Raw genomic sequence first — 20,662 nt, 5'->3', positions numbered from 1 at the left:
AACGATCATTTGAGTTTATCAAACGCTTATCAACGCTGAACCGAGTACGGTAATATTCAATGAATAGAATTTCTGCAATTCGATCGAAGCTTAATAAGGCTTTACTAAAGCCATACGCTTTGATCTAATTACAGAAATGGTTTAGTACGTTCCAACTATATGCTATAGATTAGATTTTATATTAACCGACTTCCTCGAAAAAGGAGGTGGCTCCGTCATTTATGGAAAAATATGTTTTCGTTCGAAATGGGTTTATTAAAAATAGTCCTATTTAAATTTTATATAGATCAGATGAAGAGTTTATGGAAACAAACAACGGAATTCTTCAATGAATGACAGCAAATAAACCTCGATTGCTGCCAAAGCACAAATATGCATTGTTTACGCGATCAAAAAACAAAACATAACGCCTTTACGAAAACGATACGAAAGGGTTACACAAATGTATTCAGGTGTATATTGCTACCCACATTTTCTTTCAAAGATAGTAATTTAGTTAGTAAGTTAGTATTCAGGCTTGTTTTGTACAAAAATCTTTTTATAGCTCTTTAGTTGGCTTTAAATTTAGCACAGAAGTCGGTTTCTATGTATTAAAAATTTTGTTTTCATAAAAGAATAAATGGTTTACATAAGTTATATTTGTAGCGAAATCAGTTAAGAGAGGAGTTATCAAAGAAATAATGACGTAACTCGTCCGCCTCTGCGTAAACAAACTCGCTGGCTTAATTTGACTGCTTTTGAACGTCTCAATCAAAATTGACGTATTTAGGGGATATTGAAAAGGGCGGAGCATAAATTCAAAAGGATGGAATTATTTTCGTTTGTCTTGGTACCTACTTGCTTTAATCTTCGTCTTTTGTATTCTTATCTGCTACAATCTAACTTGAAGATGGTACTTTGACACTCCTGATATTATTTCGTCATATCAACAAAATACCGGCCCACTACAGAGCATGAGTCTCCTCCCACAATGAGAAGGGGTTAAGGCCGTAGTCCACCACGCTGGCCCAATGCGGATTGGTGGACTCCACACACCTTTGAGAACATTATGTAGAACTTAAAGCCATTCAGGTTTCCTCACGATGTTTCACCATTGAAGCAAGTGATATTTTACTTAAAACACAAGTTTGTAGCAACATGTTTCTAGCAACATTCCATGTGGGACATGCTCTGGACGTCTTCTCTGTTTTTGGACACTCTCAGGATTAAACTCGAGTATTAAATCAATACCTAATAAATCCACCACAATCAAAAAGTAAACACGATTTGCAACGTTTTATGATAATTTTTTTCATCGCAGATTGGTACTACTAATTGCGTATGATAATCTAATATATTTTTTAATCGGTACAGAAACTCGTCAGATAATTATTTTTCATCAAGATTATAATTCTACAGGGAAATTACATTAACGACAATATCAAGCACATGAGCTTCAGAGAAACGATGGCGATGATAGTCGAGTGGTTATGATTGTAGCTTTTCGGAGGAACCGGGTGCGATCTCCGGCACTTTAAAAGAAAGAATAGAAAGGGCCGCAGGGTGACAAATGCTTCTTGTTCCCAACGAGGTCGCGGACTAAATACAATATAATTATCAAACTGAAGCAGTTAACCAGAAAACTTAGTTTGTTTATCTACATTAAGACCCAAATTCACTTCATGAATTGCCAAAGATCCAAGAACCTTTTAGAACTAAGATGTGAACAATGGGTGCCCTTGAGATTCATAAAAACGTTTTAGGTATATGTTCTATGTAATAAAAATGTGTAGGTGTACATTTTATCATAGAAAAATATGGCAAAACTTTTTTCAGGTGGACGAGGGTTGACATATATCATCCCATAACGTTAAAGAAATTCATCAATAGCTGTCCGTGAAAATATAACTGCTCACTGTCACCTTCTTCTTCTGTTCCTGGGCCTTTTCCGCACTTGGTTGGTCTGGGACCGTCCGTTGTACATATATATGTATATCACTGTCACCTTAATTCTATGCGAAAATTGCCTCGTTGCTGCGTGAAAGAGTACCACTAACGGTCCAACCATTACTTGCCTACTACAGGGTACGAGTCTCCTGTCAGAATAAGAAGGATTTGGGCTGTAGTCCACCACGGTGGCCGATCGCAGATTCACACGCCTTTGACATTTTAGGCATGCAGGTTTCCTCATAATATTATCCTTTACCGTTAAAGCAAGTGATATTTAATTAGCACTTAATTTCGATTGAGATGCATGTTGGAGATCGAACTGGGTCCCCCCAGAACGAGGCCGTAGTTCTACCCACTAAGCTATCACCGCTTCTGAATAAATTATACTGCCAGTAATTACCTCTGCACAAAGTTTTACTCGGGCGGTTATTAACTGAGTAAAACTCTCGGGCTCACTCAATGAGAATTCCTACAGAGTAAACAGTCATCCATCTTCGACTGACGTATTTGAGGCTGCGAAACGGTGTACAGAGGAAACCAATAATAGATATAACAGCTAGGTATATACCTGAAAATATATCTACGCGTTGATAGATGCGATACGTACGCTGGAAAAATGCTGAGGGGGTCTATTTTCGAATAATATTTACCTGAGGATAGTAAAATGTACAGGTTCAGTATCTTATGCCGCTTTATCCTAAAAAGTATTAGTCCGAATTGGATCCGAACCGTTATCAGTAACCTATAACAGTCCACTGCTGGGCTAAATGCCTCTTCCGACGGGAGGGCTTGCCCATAATCTTTTAAGGAATTATTTTCTCAATTAAAGGAGCTTTTAGTTTTCGACATTACATTCATTATTTTATCTTTATCATTAAAAAAATATACTACGACCATACACACATCACTATCTATCCCCAAAGTAAGCGTAACTTGTATTATGGGTGACTGATGAATATTTTTATGGATTATATATATTTATATACTTATAATATAAAGTTAAACACCCAGACACTGAAAATGATTCATGTTCATCGACCAAACATTTTCTAGTTGTGGGACTCAGAAAGCAGGGTCGCTGCCCACTACACCAAACGTCTTTTAAAATTTTTCGCTATAGCGATAAATAAAATATAATTTATTTGATAATTTCAACTCTCTAACTATTTACATATTTACTAGGTACATTTATGTACCTGAATTAAGGCAGTACGAGTCAGAATACCAGATACAGATATATACGATTTTAAAGTAATGTCCGAAACTGCCATGCAACTAACAATGTTTTCGTTTCTTTTTGTTTTTAAAGGACCGTAAGTGTTTACCACCTTGTAACATTATTGGGGTATGGGTGTTAGCACAAAAGCTCGCCATGAGTAAAGCCCCCTAAAGCAAAGCAAAGGGGTGTGTAGTCCGAAGGGTGCGTCTTTCGAGGATTCAAACCACGGTTTAAGACGACGTTTCGAAATAAGTTCGCTTTTTGAGTAGGGTTTAATTCCAACGCCTTTATGACCGTGGTAAGGATTTAGGTCCGAATGACGTCAGAAATTAGGGACTTCGTCTTCGCTGGCGAAGACGCTGTGCAGGCGTTGGTTATCTAATTGGGACACATTGTCGGTAGTAATTTGATCGTCTGGGTCAAGGGTATAGGCTATCTCGGAATGAGAGCGGTATTGGGGTTGGGAGTGTAAGTGGATGCCTCGACCACTAACGAGTTGGGAATTTTGGTCAGGCGGGATAAGCTGGAGAAAAGAACATGTTTCGTTAAAGCGCACTATTTTTTTATGAATGCATTGCACTCAATGACACAAACAAAAAGTACAAACTTTGAATAGTAACTCAGTACTCAGATAGACGTTATTATGTAAATCGCAGGTCCGTATTAGAGATTACGTGATCGAAAATACGCCGTTCACAACCCGCATGGTCCCACTTTAAACAGCTGTCTTGCTCAAGACGCTGCTTGCACCATTGAATGTGTCAACTGGACGCTGCTCGTAGTAAAGAATCAATTTTATTTGTTGTGGCCTAATCGTAAACAAAATTGATTAACAAAATCTTTTATAAAGTCGGTTAATAGAAACGCTATTTATTATTTGCCAAAAAAAAGTCATGTACAAACCTAGTCGGTAAGTAATTAACCATTTCCGCGGTGATCTATTTCTAATCGACCAAAACTTTTACAATTCAATATCTTGATACTTTAATTTATTTATTACCTACTGTTTACCCAAGGAGATCCAATTATTCAAATTGAATTATTGGAAAACTGGAAATATATTGAAAAAAATGAGACAAATTAATAAGATACATGTTGTTTTGACGTGATTAAAAGTTTAATTAATATCGAATTGCCTACATAGTAATAATTTGCTTCATATAATTCTAATTTAAATATTATATAGATATTAGGAAAATATCAGTTTCTGAAATGATTTACCGGAAACTATTGTCATACAATACTTATTTATTTATTAACCCAACTGGCATCTATCTGACAGGTCACGACAGACGACTGACAGGACTGACGGCTTAGTAACTATCACATTCTAGATAGTAAATATTAGTTTGTTGGTTGTCAACATTGTAAACGCACAGAATTCAGAACGTATCTGAGCTCCGTGTGCAAGCGATATATGAGCTATATAAAAGCATAGATTGCGCGATTTTGTCCGCTTTTATTACTTTTTTTTTTATCCTTAAAGTAACCTTTGTTACTCTCCGCCCTTTTAACTAACTGTATGCTTAAAATCAAATTGATTGTTTGTTTACTTAGGGCGTGAACAAACTGACAAACAAACACACGCATTCGCATTTATAATATTAGTAAAGAGTATTAGGTTTGCATTATCGAACATTTATTATATAACAAGGATTTGAACGTGAAAACTGTGTCCTAATAGGTATAGAATAAAAGTTTGATGTTAAAATAAGAACCTTCAACCTTACCTTATGCAAATTCTTCAACACATTCCACATTGACGGCCGACTGGCGCAGTGGGCAGCGGCTCTTCTTTCTGAGTCCAAGGCTATGGGTTCTATTCCAACAACTGGAAAATGTTTGTGTGATGAACATGAACGTGTTTCAGTGTCTCAATGTTTATCTGTATATTATATATGTGTATTGTCGTAGTATATTAGTCTTTAAGTGGGTCTACAATATTACATTTATATGTTTTTTCATTTTTTGTTTAGTTTTATAAGAGTTGTTGTAACCTGTGACTGCTTTCTGAGTCCAGGGTGTGGGTTCGATTCCTACAGCTGGAAAATGTTTGTGTAGAAAATAAATGTTTTTCAGTGTCTGGGTATTTATCTGTATATTATAAGTATTTAGGCATATTATTCATAAAAATATGCATAAATGTGTGTTTTGTCGTAGTATATTTTATGAAAATTAAGTTTAATTTGCTATACTCCGCGAAAACCTGGAGAATCTGTGTGGTGTGCTTTATAATATCTTTAATCCTTATACTCCAAACAGATCTTCGGCAATGTACCCTCTACGCAAGTGTCGCTCCGAAACCGGAGATTCATCAGATGTTGACTTTACAATGAATAATTGTTAAGTCATTCATTTATTAATTGTTATTTATTATTATTATGTTTTGAGAATACTATCATTTATTGATTTTTATTTTTTTTTATTCCTTACATTGCTTGAAAAAAAGAACACTATTAAAAATGTATAAGAACCAAACATCCACCCTCCTCTTGCGGGGCTTTTGAATGCCCAAGCAACCGGCGGTCAGGGCTCCAGAGTGAGGAACCTCCTCACAATACGTTCCGTTAAAAGGACTACTGCCTTCTGTATCATTGTTATTATTAATGTAACGCTGTAATACCTGATTCATGCAAATTTCCGTTTCATCTCCGTAAAAATTATTCCCAATCTACTCGTATGTCGGTCAAAACTGTTAATGAAATAATTAGGATTACGAAAGTTGGCTCGTCCCTGGGTAGTTGGACATCGTCCAAACTTCGTAATGACAGTTTTAATTTTCGTCATTTAAATAAATAGCTTTAGTACTTTTATTGCAGACGCTGTTATCGGCATCGCACATCTCGGAATTTTCTAGAGATGCCAGCGCAGAATCTGCAAAAAATTAAGTGGGTATGCCGTATGGGTGGGTGCATTGATTAGGAATGACTTAATTTTATATTGCGATATGCGCTGCTCATTTAAATTTATCATTTATATTATAGTAACCCTATTATCGGTTCGGATAGCGATTTCTACCGAAAAGAAGCCAGCAAGAAACTCAGTATTTGGAATCCCTATAAAAGAGCTTTGTCCATCAATGACCCTAATAAATAAATATGTAAATATCCTACGACAATACACACATCGCCATCTAGCCCCAAAGTAAGCGTTGCTTGTGTTATAGGTGCTAAGATGACTGATGAATATTTTTTTTTATGAATAATATACATAAGAATAATAGACACTGAAAAACATTCCTGTTCATCACACAAACATTTTCCGGTTGTGGGAATCGAACCCACGGCCTTGGACTCAGAAAGCAGGGTCGCTGGCCTCTATGCCAATCGTGCTTCGAATATATAAGTTGACGGTTCCGGGTTCGATTCCCGAAAGGGGCAATTTAGGTTCTAATAATTTCTAAATGTTCTGCAGTCTGATCTGGTGGGTGTCAAAGACGTGCCTAAAAGCTTTTAGGCGTTCCAGTTCGAAGTCGCGTAGAAATGGATCAGAATTTAGAGGTAGGTAGTTTAAAACGTTACGATGACCGCATCGCATCATCGACGGACGCTCGGACAAAATTAGCGTGATAAAACGGAACTGCCTGATTGACATTGACGTATCGGCATCGATCCGAATCATTATCTCTCGCTCACCTTAACAAGTCGAACAATAGAGACATTATTTGTGTATCTAATTAAATCGAAGCATATTTTTTTTGTGGAATATTTTGTTGTTTTTGTTGTTTCTATATATACATGTTATTTATCATAGTAATAATTGACAAACTAAGCATAAAATACCAAAAATCTTCCTCCTTTACGAATTATATTTAAATTTTAAGGTAGGCAGTGCTTTTGTGCATGTATGAAGTGCACGCCACTGCCTCGGCCCCACGAAAGGGAAGTTGAAATCATACCCATTAAGCTATCACCGGTCCACTTTGATTATTATTATCTACTGTAATTCTTATGTTTCCGGGGCTCTCTTTCGATCTCCATTTTACAGTGACCTAGTTCACAATAATCAGCCAATGGAATGATCGACTTAAAACTTAGTACTTATTTACATCAATGCAAAATTGGTCAACTGAAAGTAGCTCTTTCATGTATTTTATGTAGGTAACTGATCAAGAGTAAAGGATAAAATAGACATAATATTCCAGCAAAAGGCGACCTTATCACTAATAGTAATAAAACGTCAGCTTTCTAGTACAAGACTTAGAGTGGTTTCTAGACATTCTGACGAAATTGTTAGGGTTCCTTGATGACTCAAAACAAAAGTCCGAGCTAAAGAATTAACACAAACGCTAACGCTAACAAATAAGATCCATTTTACTCCAATGTTCAAGTATTTCCCTGCTCGAAAACGGCTCCTCGATTGAGTGCGAGAAAATCTTCTACTAAGGCTACAGATTGAAAAAAAACTGTATTGAATCTAGCACAAAGCGCAGCCCTATAACTATGTAACGGTTTCTTTCATTCGAAGCCACTCTCAGGTTTAAGGGATTGGCATAAAAGAAATACGGCCTATTTCTGTGTTACTTTTCAATAGTGTTGCCCAAATTCAGTCTTGGTCTTGCAGTCTTGGTCTTGTTCTTGCGTTTTTGCAAGACCAAGACCAAGAACAAGACCGCGTATTTTTAGCAAGACCAAGACCAAGACTGACCGTGCAAGACTTGAGCAAGAACAAGACATAGCCTGCAAGACTCTTGCGTCTTGCAGCTAGGACTTAGCGCTATTTCACGGAGTAGTTAGGTGTAACAGTTCGGTGTATAGGTAGGTAGGTACGCTTAGGAATTCTATGAGACGCAAAAAACTAAATCAAAGAATATGAAAAACTGGACCTATGCGCATTACGACTAATAACATAAACATAGCGAATAAAAATATATCTATTAAAATCAAACTGAGTGCATGCATAGTTATGTTTTAACCATCGGCACTTTGATAATGCGGCATCAAAGGTTTTGTACTTACTTCTCAAAGAAATTTGCCGCTTTTCGGAAGTACATGGTTATGATACACGCGCCGGCGGCTTCTTTTGAAATCTAAAACAATCGTTGCCGCCGCGCCGAAATCATAACATTTGACACTATTCATGCAAAATAATTTCGAATTTTAAGAGTACCTACAGGTGTTCCAAAGAATAAATAAGTTTCAGAGTGCTTAGAATGAAAATGAATACATTATACTGATCACGCAAGTAGTATTATGATTAGGATAAAATGGTGAGGATAGGTAGTAGATGTCATAATAATTCATTCTAGTAAGTAATTATAATATTGATTACTTATATGGTTTTAAACTAATTACTTAGGTACTATTATTGTACATTTAGTCATTATATTTCTTAAGTTTTTACAAGTTGTTTTAGCAAATGTAAGCTTATAAATCATAAATGTTTATTAAGAAACAGTTACTTCCATGGAAAACGACATATAGGTCAGTTGATTTTTCGAATTTCTTATCAAATCTTCAGTTATTTATTAATCTGCTTGATCTTTACTATGGCTATGTTAATTCAAGCTCACAATGTTCCAATTCTAATACGTTTTTCTAAGATTTAAAGTAAACTTTAATAAATAGTAATAGACTAATAGGTTATTGCAAGACTTGCAAGACTCTTGCTGCAAGACCAAGACCAAGACCAAGACTGGGAGCGCAAGACCAAGACCAAGACCAAGACCAGGTGTATTGGCGCAAGACCAAGACCAAGACTGGCTAAGTCTCGTCTTGTTCTTGCATTTGGGCAACACTACTTTTCAAGTTGAAATACGTTATGCTGGAGTATCTGTCAAATGTGTATGGAGTTATAAAATCATGTTATTAGGTCGTCCTTTTATTTTACGTTACGATCAAGACGACGATCGTGTGTTAGCTAAGTTCCAGCCAAGGATAAGGAACTGGAATAATATCTGTATAATATAAATATTTATGTATATCTATATAAATAAAAATGTTATGTTGGTTTGTGTACGCTTCAAAAACTCGAAATGATCTGCACCGATCGAGCTGAAATTTTAGCATGAGATGTAATACGAATCAAGGATTTTTTTATCTATTTTTCTTAACCATTCAATCACAATGTGCCACAGCGACGGCAGGGTACAGCTAGTTATTCATAAAAATATTCTTCTCAGTACCCATAACCCAAGCTACGTTTACATTGGGGCTAGATGGCGATGTGTGTATTGTCGTAGTATAGTTATTTATTCATTTACTTATTAACAATCTAAGTAGCAGGTATTAAGTCCAATGTGCCTATGATTGCCCTTCGGACTGGAACACAGCAATATTGCTTTGCATCTGAAAAAAGCATGGTTATAGTACTTCCCCGGACGAGCTCTGCTAAAGCTCTATTATGTTCTGCGGAGAGTCATAATCAGACGAGAGAACCGTATATTATCACTATACTGTGATTATAACAACCGCTTATTAAGGACAAAATATGTATTTTTCAATTATAGCATAAAACTAAGGTTAAGTTTCAAACCTTTTCTCTATTCATCTGTTTGTGAGGAGAACTATTATTCGAAACAGCTGGCTGATTTTAATGTGATGAGGCTAATTTATGAGTAGGCAAAACCGACTATAGCGCAGCTTTCAGAACCATCTAGAGAAATTTTCAATTAGGTTATGTTACTTCAGACTACTTTTAATTCAAATATATTCTCATTCTAAAGGGGTCTATGGGAGTTGTATGAATCTCTTGGCGCATCGGTGATCCTTGTGAATTTCAGTAGGAAGTCCCGGGTTTATGGGCGTGCCTAGTTAGTACCCTACCGACAAAGATGTATCTCTACGCGATTTAGTGTTCCGGTTCGATGTCGCGTAGAAACAGATTAAAGGGGACGACATACACCCTCACAGGTTAGCACACTACCATTTTAGACTGCATCGTCAATAGCATAAAAAAAAATCACCCTGTGGGTGGTATAAAAATAAGAAAAAACTTATTTATTACAAATTAAAAGCGGTTAAAATCGCAGGCAACCGCGAGTAATAATAAAAGTTAATTCTTAAAGGCTAACTTTCCAATAAAAAAGTAAATTATCGTTTTATTACTTGGAAAGTGATTAAAAGGCGATTTTATAAACTTGGCTCATTATTTCTGAATGTATCAGATATATATCAGTATGTTTTTATAAGAATTGGTATTCGTTTACTTTATTTTATGTACTTTTCATATTCCAAACGTAAATTAGTAAAATATGTTATATGCATTTTTTTGAATTCTCATAGGTAGGTAGAAATCCCCAAACTAGTTTCACAGACGATGTCAAAATGGTGTTGCGGGGTCCGAAAACGGACAGGGTGATTACGTATCTCACAACAAGCTTGCGACATGCGTGAATCTTGCAATTTTTGCACTCAAAAAGCAGGGTCTCTGCCCACTGCGCAGTTAGGCTTCAAAAGAAATCAATAATAATGAATCGAAATTTTAGACCAGCCCGTCACAACATCCATCACACAACGAAGGTTTTATTACAGAGAAAAGGGGCCGTAATCCGCTTTTGCTTTGCATGAGTTTGAAAGAGCCTCCAAGAAGACAGATTATAACTTTACCGCTCTCAAAAGTTGTAGACTTGAGTTCTTCAGTAACGAGATACGAGTAACATAGTTACGTGGCGGCTTTGAGATTGAGATACTGGGCTTTTATTAGATGGGTCATTAAAATTTGCTAACTTGGGCTAAGGATTTGTTTGGATTAAGTTACATGCTCACAATTTACGCAAGTTAACTTATTATACGATGACTTTCGGATTCGATACATGGTCGCCAGCTATGGGCCTATTAGATAGCCTCAGACTTTAATCAAAGCTCAAAGTATCTACATCATCATGAGCAGATGAGTATATGATCCAAGAACCCATGGTCCCAAGGTGCTGGATTGGGTGACGAGTTATTGGGTTTAATTAATAATGTACGTAAGTAAATTAGTTATTTATGCTGTTGTATTCATATTATGAAGATATTATGAAGATACTAGCCGAACCTCGCGACTTCTTTCGCGCATGAGTCAATCGAGAAGCTAGAATAGATCTGATCTACTATTATTTTACGTGGTATACTGAGCTAGTAAGTTGTCATTATTTTAGTTAATATATATATACATACATCCATCCCTCTCAAACTTTCGAATTTATAATATTAGTAGGAACCATCCTACGCATGCGTTCGAAGCCTTGCGACTTGCTGTTATTTACGAAGAGTTATGTCCTTTATCTCCGACAATATTTATTAGATCTTCATAAAAGTTTACAATACATGCTTAATAGTATACACTTTCAAATAAATAAAGAACTATTAAAATCGGTTCAAATTTAAAGGATCTATGAAGTAAAATTTATAAAAAATTTCATCCCATTTCCCGGAGGAAACTTATTGTTTATCGGGATACAAAGTATCTTATATGTTGACCCGAAATATCAGCTACCTTTAAACCGAATTTTATTTAAATCCGTTCAGTAGTTTTCACGTGATGCCCGGAGAGACATACAGACAAACAAAAATTAAATTAAAATCTGTTTTGGACTCTGTATCGAAGCATCCCCCAATCAAAATAGATTAAATGTACAGAAATCTTCCTCTTACAGGTTTATTTTAAGTATAGATTTAAACACGAGTGTGGGTTTGATATCACAAAGGTGCTTTAATACATAATTATAAACAATTACATGCAAAACTTTATCTATTCCTACAATATGAAATATCTATTAAAGATTCTGAAACAGTTAGCAGCTAACATTAAAACAGGAAGTCCTTATAACCTTATAAAACCATAACTAAGTATATACAAATAACATTCAACGTCACACAACAACACACAACGTCAACAAATGACTTTTTGTGACGACTCATGGTCACTTACTATTTGTCTCATAAGAAGGTTTAGAGATACTCAAATGGCCATGAAGAGAGCTCAGATCTTCGTGATCAAAGAAAGAAAGAGAGAGAGATTAGAAATGTGGAGATACGTCGTTGGTATTGGATAGAAGCAGGCGTTACTTTGCGGTGTCGCCACGCCAAAAATCAGGTTTACCCTCCGCCAGGTTACCCTCTGTTTCACATCAAAAAATCTGAATAACCTTTTGGAGAATAGTCTGCATTACATGTTCTTAAAGGTCAGATGCCGTATCATTTGATAATGTGCAAATCCGTAGAGAAATAAAACGTATTCTGGCCTTTAGCCAGGTTTACGCCCGTTCAACTGACATCATACTTAACGCAATTTACAAGAAAATTTACTTCGTATTTTCTAAGAAATCTGCTCAGAGGTTTTTTTTTTAATATTATTTGCCTTACATCTTTTTCCTGATCTTTAACATCGTTTAAACATAATTGTTCATTAATAATGAACAAAAATTTTGGGATGCGCTTAGCAGTAGAGCGTTGGAGTTTGAATAAAACGTTCAAACTCGGGTTTTATTCGGGTTGTTAGATCAATCTAACAAATGGTTTATTAACAGGACGTAAAAGTCGTACGACTATGTTGTCTACAATATGGAATACAAGTTTTTGTTACAAACATGTTGATAAGTGTACTTCTAATACGTTATACGACTATGACTAGAATCCCGACCTGATATGTGATGACGATGATAAGACGGTAGCGGGCTAACCTTAGGGTTTAGGCAGTTGTATTAAACACATACATATAATTAGTTTTTACGCGGCAACGTACAAGAACGCTAAATCGATTGGCGGTATACTACTTTTTCGGTCTCTGCAGTTACCAGCATGACGCCGCGTAGAACGCAATGGGCACTATGATTTTATATAAACGCTGTACCTATAAATTAGCCGGCCTCTATCTTAGACTGCATCATCACATACGACCAGTGATATATCCAGAGCTCAATTTTAGTCGAATTATAAATTAAAAGAGGGGGGGGGGGGGGGGGGGCACTAGTCCTAAACGAAGCTTTAAGGAAAAACTGTAGCTGGGAGATTGACGCTCAATTTGCTAGCTTATGGTAGAAATTACATGTTATAATGTACAAAAGTACCAGGCATCCAGACGGCACTGGAGATAACATTTGAAATTAGGTCAGAGAACAGGGATGGTGATAATAATGTAAACAACTCTTCCGAAGATTATGATGCTGTACGCATGGATACTCGTAGAAAGTAATTAATTACGAAAATATAATTCATTTCCATTAGATACACATGAATTCAAGTCACGTGCCAGAAAGGCTTTACTCAAAGGTGAGCTCTGTACATTTACATACAAATAAGATTTAGTACGTACAATCTCGACTTTTACCTTCTCCCATACGTTTACTTATCTTTTATGAACGCACAAATTTCATTTTCTTCTCTAGGACGACAAATTGCTTTGATGTACGGAAACCTCAAGTACGAGTTTCAATAGTTTTTAAAAATTAAATTCATGGCAGATTCCTGTTTATATCTACATTCTTCGCCACTTGCTTTTAAGACTTGTGAAAATAAAAATTTAAAGGTCAATTTTAGGCACTATACCAGTTTTCGAAGAAGTTTTAGATTTCATTAAGTTTTATTATAGGACATTGGTTATTTTATTATATAAAAAGCCGAAAACTACAAATGTTTGTTAATATTAAATAAAACTTTGCAAAGTTCCCTTCTTTTTACTAAAAAAATGTGAACGCTTTCGTAGCCTATATTCTTCGATCAATAATATACACTAATGCCTGTTTTCACTTAACGTAAGAAACGCTTAAATGGAATGCCTAATGAAGGTGACGCGAAACTCTTAGATGATGACTAAGGACATTAGGCGCCATCTAGTGGAGATTGGCGTATATTATAACCTAAAAGTCTAGTATCGGTCAAAAAGCGATACGAAGATATGTTACAATAAATTCGCATTGCAACCCCAGTTGTCCAGGAAAAGGTTTCACACATATACGCACGGACCTCTTAGGCGAAATGCAAATGTCATTGTAAAAAAAAAATTGTAGAAAACTAACAAACCCTAAAGTTTTAATATCAAAACTCACTATAACTGTAAATGGTAAGGAGATGCTTATTCTATAACGGTAACTATGTACTAGGGGTACAGGCATGTATCAAACAATAAACATGATTAGAACGTAACTGAACGTAGACGTAGGCGTTTATGGGAACTTATACGAGTTGTATGGCTTCGAATAAACCCCTACCTGAGACAGACCCAAAGGAGTAATAAAAGTGTAGGATTCACCAAAGAGTATCTATTTAACTTAGCATATACGCATATACCTTGGTGTTAAGCGAGACGCATATTGGAATTTTCTTAACCATAGCTGACTTTCTCGGAATAAACTGAGCTTTAAACTGGGCATAACCTGGAACGTGGTACTTATTAACCGGTTTAGAAAAAAGAAGGATGTCAAATCTCATCAATTCGGTTTCCTCTTTTTTTTAGGTTTTTTACTTCAAATCTTTGTCATTTATCAACCGATTTAAAAAATTGTTTTCTTTTTTCAAACGCTATATATTAATCCGGGTAAGATCTATTGAAGGGATCCTGGATAAGTATATTCTATAGCGATTTGAGAATTGTTCAAAGTAAACTGTGCGTTTTCATTCGAAAATTACCATTTGGTCAAGTGGAACTGATGATGATGACCGCAGAGGGTCGATGCAACTACGCAGTAAAAAGTATAACACGGGTTGCGTTTCGATTATGATAGTAGGTATATGGTAGGTACGCAACGTTACATGCTCATCAGAATAAAAGAGTTAATGGTTTTCCTAATCCTAATGTTGCCTGGAAGAGATCGCTACGAAGCGATAAGGCCGCCCTTTGTATCCAACGTTTTAAGTTTATTTTTGTTGTGTCCATTGTTCTTTTTTACTATTTGTGGTGTACACATAAAGTGTATAAATAAAAAATAAATAAATAAAAACTTCTCGAAACAATATTTTGTAAAGCAAACAAGACATATTGGATCATAATATGAAAATTAAGCTTAATTTGCAATACTCCGCAATAATGACGTGTATGGTGTAATTTATAATTTCTTCAATCCTTATACTCCACACCAAACTGATCTTCGGTACCCTCTTTACACGTTTCGCCCCGAAACCCGAGCATCCTCAGGAGATGTTGACTTTACAATGAATAATTGTTAAGAAAATACATTTAATTTTGCTATTATAACTTGGATGATTGCAAACCTATCCACTAAAAAGTGAGGAATAAAAAATTTTCACAAAAAATAAACAGACTTTGTTAAAAAACTAATAAGGAACAAATGAATACTATTCTGCTTTTTAAGTAGGTGAAATGTAGAAAATTACTACCCAGCTAGTAGTATGTAAAAGCCGTCCAGTTACACTGTGCGCCATGCCACGGCAAGGATTTTCATAACCAAATTTGTATTTGCCAGTCACATTATACATACTCTCACATGCCCGGCATAAGTCTGGTCTGACGGACACGTAAAGGAGGTCCATATCATGTATCATTAACGGCCCACTACAGGGCACTGGTCTCCCCCCACAATGAGAAAGGGTTAAGGCCGTAGTCCACCACGCTGGCCCAGTGTGGATTGGTGGACTCCACATACCTTAGAGAACATTACGTAGAACTCTCAGGCATGTGAGAAAACCTCACGATGTTTTCCTTCACCGTTGAAGCAAGTGATATTTTAATCACTTAAAACGCAGATAACTTAGAAAAGTTAGAGGTGCGTGCTTGGATTCGAACTCAGCCCCCCGAAAGTGAAGTCCTAAAGTAACTCTGGAAGCTTGGTAAAAGTAATTAATCAAGTTTATGTTTTATGGTAGGTAAGTAGGTAACATTGTGTGGAGGCTTCATTAAATTTTTAATTAATTATTGGGCATAAGTCCATCCGTGCGAACAGGACAAAGGAGTTTTTATATCGCCATTAATTAAAACAAGGTTCGCATGAAGTATTAACGCGTTAAATTTAATACATTAATTTCAGTCAGAATAATAGACATATTCTTGAACATTTTTGGAATAAAAGCTAAAGCTGGTAGCACGTGTTTTTTTTATTCTATGCTATGAGAATAAAAAAAACACGAAAGTCTTTGAGGTCTGCTGATACAAGTGAGAACTAAATCTATATAAACAGTATACATATAACTCATGGGAAGCGACTAAGAGACGATGATTCGACTTAGACACGTGCGTTTCGCGCTTTTTGTTCACGCAAAAAGTACACATAGTATGTACAAAGTATTACCGTAATTTTTACTATAAAAAATATAGTTTATGGCAAAGGGTAATATCTATCTATTTACCTATTTTCGGCTTCAGAGCTGATCTCAGATATCTTGAATTCCTAATAGGATAATATTTTTGTTTATACCTATACACAAATTACTTTTAAACTCGATTTAAATTTATTCAAAAGGCTATTATGGCTGTCGAAACCAATCGGCAGCGTACAAATATTTCGAGCGGTAGGTAATAACCGCCCATATCCGATTACCGCAAATGTTTGCCAAGTAAACGTGAATAACAATCCGTTACAACAATGTTCGGTATATTTTAGTTACACCCAAAGTGGTCTAAAATTGTTCAAATTCAAAATCCATTTATTTTATGTCTAATATTTTGGCCTGATATTATATAACGTAACAATAGCCTGGCTTCAACCTCCATTTCGCGGGGTCGAGTTCGGGGCACACACCGCTAACTTTTCGGAGTTTTGTGCGTTTTTAATTTAACTTCAAAAAAAAACACTTGGTTTATGAATATCGAATAGTTCTTGGGCACAATCTATGGTCATATACGCTTGCGTAAAGGCTTGTGAGACTGCTCGTAAAGAAATAGAAAAATAGAGAATTCACCACTTAGACAATGCTAAAATTGTCAGTCCCGCAATTGTATATGAACACGTACCGTTATTAAAGGTACACGTATGTGAACCCAGCATTACTTATTTAGGTATGGATTGCACCCAAGAGAATAAAAATTACTCGACAAACGCGATTTGCATGCTAAATTACAAGTTAATGCGAAAATATTAAAGCCGGATACACAACAGGGACCTATTGTTATAATTCATTAATTTGACGTCCATCGGTTGGAAATGATGGTCAACATCATTGCCTCAGCGTTTCGTGATTCGTTAGCCGACAACAGCCATATTTTTTTATTCCAATACTACAAGTTAGTACTCGACTGCAATCTTACCGCGCTGAACTTTTACGGTACGGTATATTAAACCTTTATCCCAAGTCAGTTTCTATGACTTCGACATCGTACGTTAACGCTATATCGCTTGGGGACACGTCTTTTCCCAGCAGAGAAGACAAAAGAAAATTTAGAAATTATAAAATCCCAAATTTCCTCTGCCGATGATCGACCCTCCGGTGTCGGAGCAAAACGTACGTAGAGAGTACTTTGCCGTAGATCTGCTACGGCAAAGTACTCTCTACGCATTTGGTCTGAAGATTAAGAAATTAGAAATTGGACTATACAGATTCTCAGTAATTATAATAATATATCATGGAATTCCGCAAAGTAACGTCTGCTTCCATCTAATAACGTTGTAACAGGTAACGGCGACGTTATTCTTTGGAGATAATTGACGGAACTCTCTTACAAACAATAGAAAATTACTCGCAATTAGTCTCGTAGTTTGGGAAACACGGTTACAACTTAGTACATATATGTGAGTCGGTTTAGTTTTTTTTAATTCCTTAATATAAAGCCAGACATAATAGTACAGGCTTTTGAGTTCCGTATCATAACGACCCAACATAATACTCGAATGTGGTCCCGGCTTAAGTTGGAGGTGGGGTTTTGTTATAATGTTGTATGGCGATTCCCATTATTTCGAAGCTCGTTAAATTATTTCCGCGATCATAAATCATGTTGGTAACTCCATTGCAGTTCATCATACCAGTGTAATTATAACACGGGTGTGGGTGTTATTATAAGCGCGATGTTATAAGTGTGATGTGATAAGTGTGATGTGATAAGGGTGGTGTGATGAGAGAGTTGTGATGAGGCTGATTGGTGTACATTAAGTCGGTTGCGCTGTTTGAGCTGCGGTGACCTTATCCAAACTTGAGCCGAAACCAGACTTCTCTAAAACCTATCCAACTAAATAGAACGACCGATTTTAAATATCACGTTTTAAGGTTGTAACCACAAAAGCGCTGCTGAAATCGTGTTTTAACTTTTTCTATGTTAAACTTTCCCGAACTAAAGCTACAGGACCGATTGTAATGAGATTTTTAAAATACAGACCTCGGAGCCCTGAAATAAAACTAAGTACGTGATTTAAAGTAAAAAAGGTTTGGTCGTCCTTTTTTTTACTCGTACCAAGAAGTCAAAGTTAACAGCACCGGATAATGCTTTGCCTGGGACTCGTCTCGTAGCGGGCTATTAGCTTACCTGAGAAGGTTTATCGTAGTAGATTGACCGCAATAATGTGAGTTGCTGCTTTCTGACGCTATGCCACTATTGGTTTAAATACGCAATTTTGAACGAGATACCTAAATATTCAGCCAATAATAACAATTGCGACTGTCACTATGACGTAATAATCATAACCGATACACTGTTTTAATATAGCATATAGCATCATAACGATCAAAGGATCTTAAACCCTTTACAAATACAATATTCCGACTAGTTTAAATTAAGGAGAGTACAGCCATAATTCGATTTGAATCGAAGCCTTTTGCCCGCATGTCCATAATGGTTACCAGTAGTAATAAATGTTACAATGTAAAACAGAAATATGACCAGCCTGTACAATCCTGTGGATTTTAAAAATAAACCATTAATATGTATTTTAAGAAAAGATATAGGTATCTAAGTTATCCCTAAATCCAAGCCTATACCTGCATGTAGCTTGTCCGATAATACCTACCTCTGATAAAACAGTAATAACCATTGCAGTGTTACAGTAACATTGCCCGCCTGAGAAATCTGGCGGCTATTTAAAAATATCAATTAAACACTTTCGTAAATATAATTTGTAAAAGCTATAACAAAAATTCTTGCAAAAAAAAAAAAAGACCGGGTGATTGTTCGTTTCTTTCATTATTATGCCGACTTTAGAAATTAAATTATTTCGTTTTACTTTATTCTGGTTTAATAACTTTAAGAAGAATTTTTACTTTTTCCTTGTTAGTGAAAACTCACTTCTCGGCTCGCTTTTTTGCCGCCCGTATAATAATAATTTGTTCAAAGAAATAAGTTTTTCTTTTGTTGATGCAAGTTTGACCAAAGTTATAAGAATTTTAATGGGACTTCGTCTTGAAAAGAGTAATTCAAATCTTCGGAGCACTTTTAATACATAACCGCATCGAGTTGAAAATAACGCATAATTATATATTAACAAATTCAAAAAATACGTTTTTCAAGTTGCATATTTACGCTGCCAGAAAAAAAATCTTAATCAACTTGGTATGTACATACCTCTGTTTTCAAAACTTGTAACGTTGTTCAGATCCCACCACACTGTCACAGATCCAACACTGAAAGGCTAATCCTTCACGTACGAAAAAAAAAACTTTTCACTAAAGTTTTCCGAAAAAAAAAATTAAAACACCTCTTATGTAATTTGCGAAACCGCAATTTTTTTTCGGTAATCAAATCAATAGTCATTCACGTCGAAAATGTTCCGCATGTTTTTTTTTCAGTGCGGCGGTGAAACACGCGCGTTCACTTCGACCGACGAAATGCGACTGAAGGCCCGACTGAAGTCTGAAACTTCTGTGTACACTGTACGTGCAACAAGTATCAACAAATATACTATGTCCAATATATGAATTCTATACTTGATTTGTGGTATGAAACTTTGATAACTTGAAAGCCTGAATGCGGGTGCTCCATTGTTGACTTCTCGTTTCATGAGATTACGTTTGTTTAGTTTGCGTTTTGTTTATTATAAGCGGTAAATAGCTTAGCAATAGTAGTTAGGATTTCGCCCTCCCTTTCTAGAACGAGTTAGAATGCATGCACCTGTAACTTTCTGGAGTTATGTGCGTTTAAGTAATAAATTAACAAGCATTATGGTTAAGTATGAATAAACTTGAATATTATAATATATGCAGTTTAACTGTTCACTTATGGGCATTGTACCCAAAATGCTGGCGCTATTGAACCTTTCAGCCGTTGGGCTAAATAGGCGCCAGCTCTTGGGTCACCAGACGTCACGACCAATTTTTGGGACATGATATTCATAACATATTTCGTGTCTGAAGACCATTGGCCCAGAATCTCGAATGCAAGCGCCGCAAAAACGTTGTCATTGCAAATAACGTAGTATTTACGGCGCTTAAGACTTTGAGCAGATTCGTCAAATGCACCCGCTTTTTTAGCGGGCCGTAGCCCCCACCCCCAGTACTGGTGGTAAATAATGATGCAATCCAAGATAGCAGCGGACTGTTAGGAGCAGTAACGTGCACTTCATATGTGCACAAATGCACTGCCTACCCTAAAATTTCATACAACTTGTATAGAGGGAGAATTTTTCAATTTTATGCTATCTTCCATCTTTGGCCTACTCTGTTTGAAACCCACTGGTTAGGGGGTATAGCAGTAATATTAAACACATACCGCCAATTC

At 36.1% G+C, this 20,662-nt stretch overlaps 1 protein-coding gene across 1 annotated transcript in view; it reads right to left on the bottom strand.

Moving 5' to 3' along the window:
- The window catches only part of LOC120623468 (arrestin homolog), a 121,713-nt gene extending 102,092 nt beyond the window's left edge, over nt 1-19,621 (bottom strand). Inside the window, exon 1 of the mRNA XM_039889503.1 lies at nt 19,511-19,621. The gene's annotated coding sequence lies outside the window, so the exon portion shown is untranslated. The remainder of the gene's footprint in view (nt 1-19,510) is intronic.
- Between the last annotated feature and the right edge of the window lie 1,041 nt (nt 19,622-20,662).

This window comes from Pararge aegeria, chromosome 4 (assembly GCF_905163445.1).
Source record: "Pararge aegeria chromosome 4, ilParAegt1.1, whole genome shotgun sequence".
In the NCBI taxonomy this organism is placed as follows: Eukaryota; Metazoa; Arthropoda; class Insecta; order Lepidoptera; family Nymphalidae; genus Pararge; species Pararge aegeria.
This window is presented reverse-complemented; position numbering and strand designations above follow the sequence as displayed.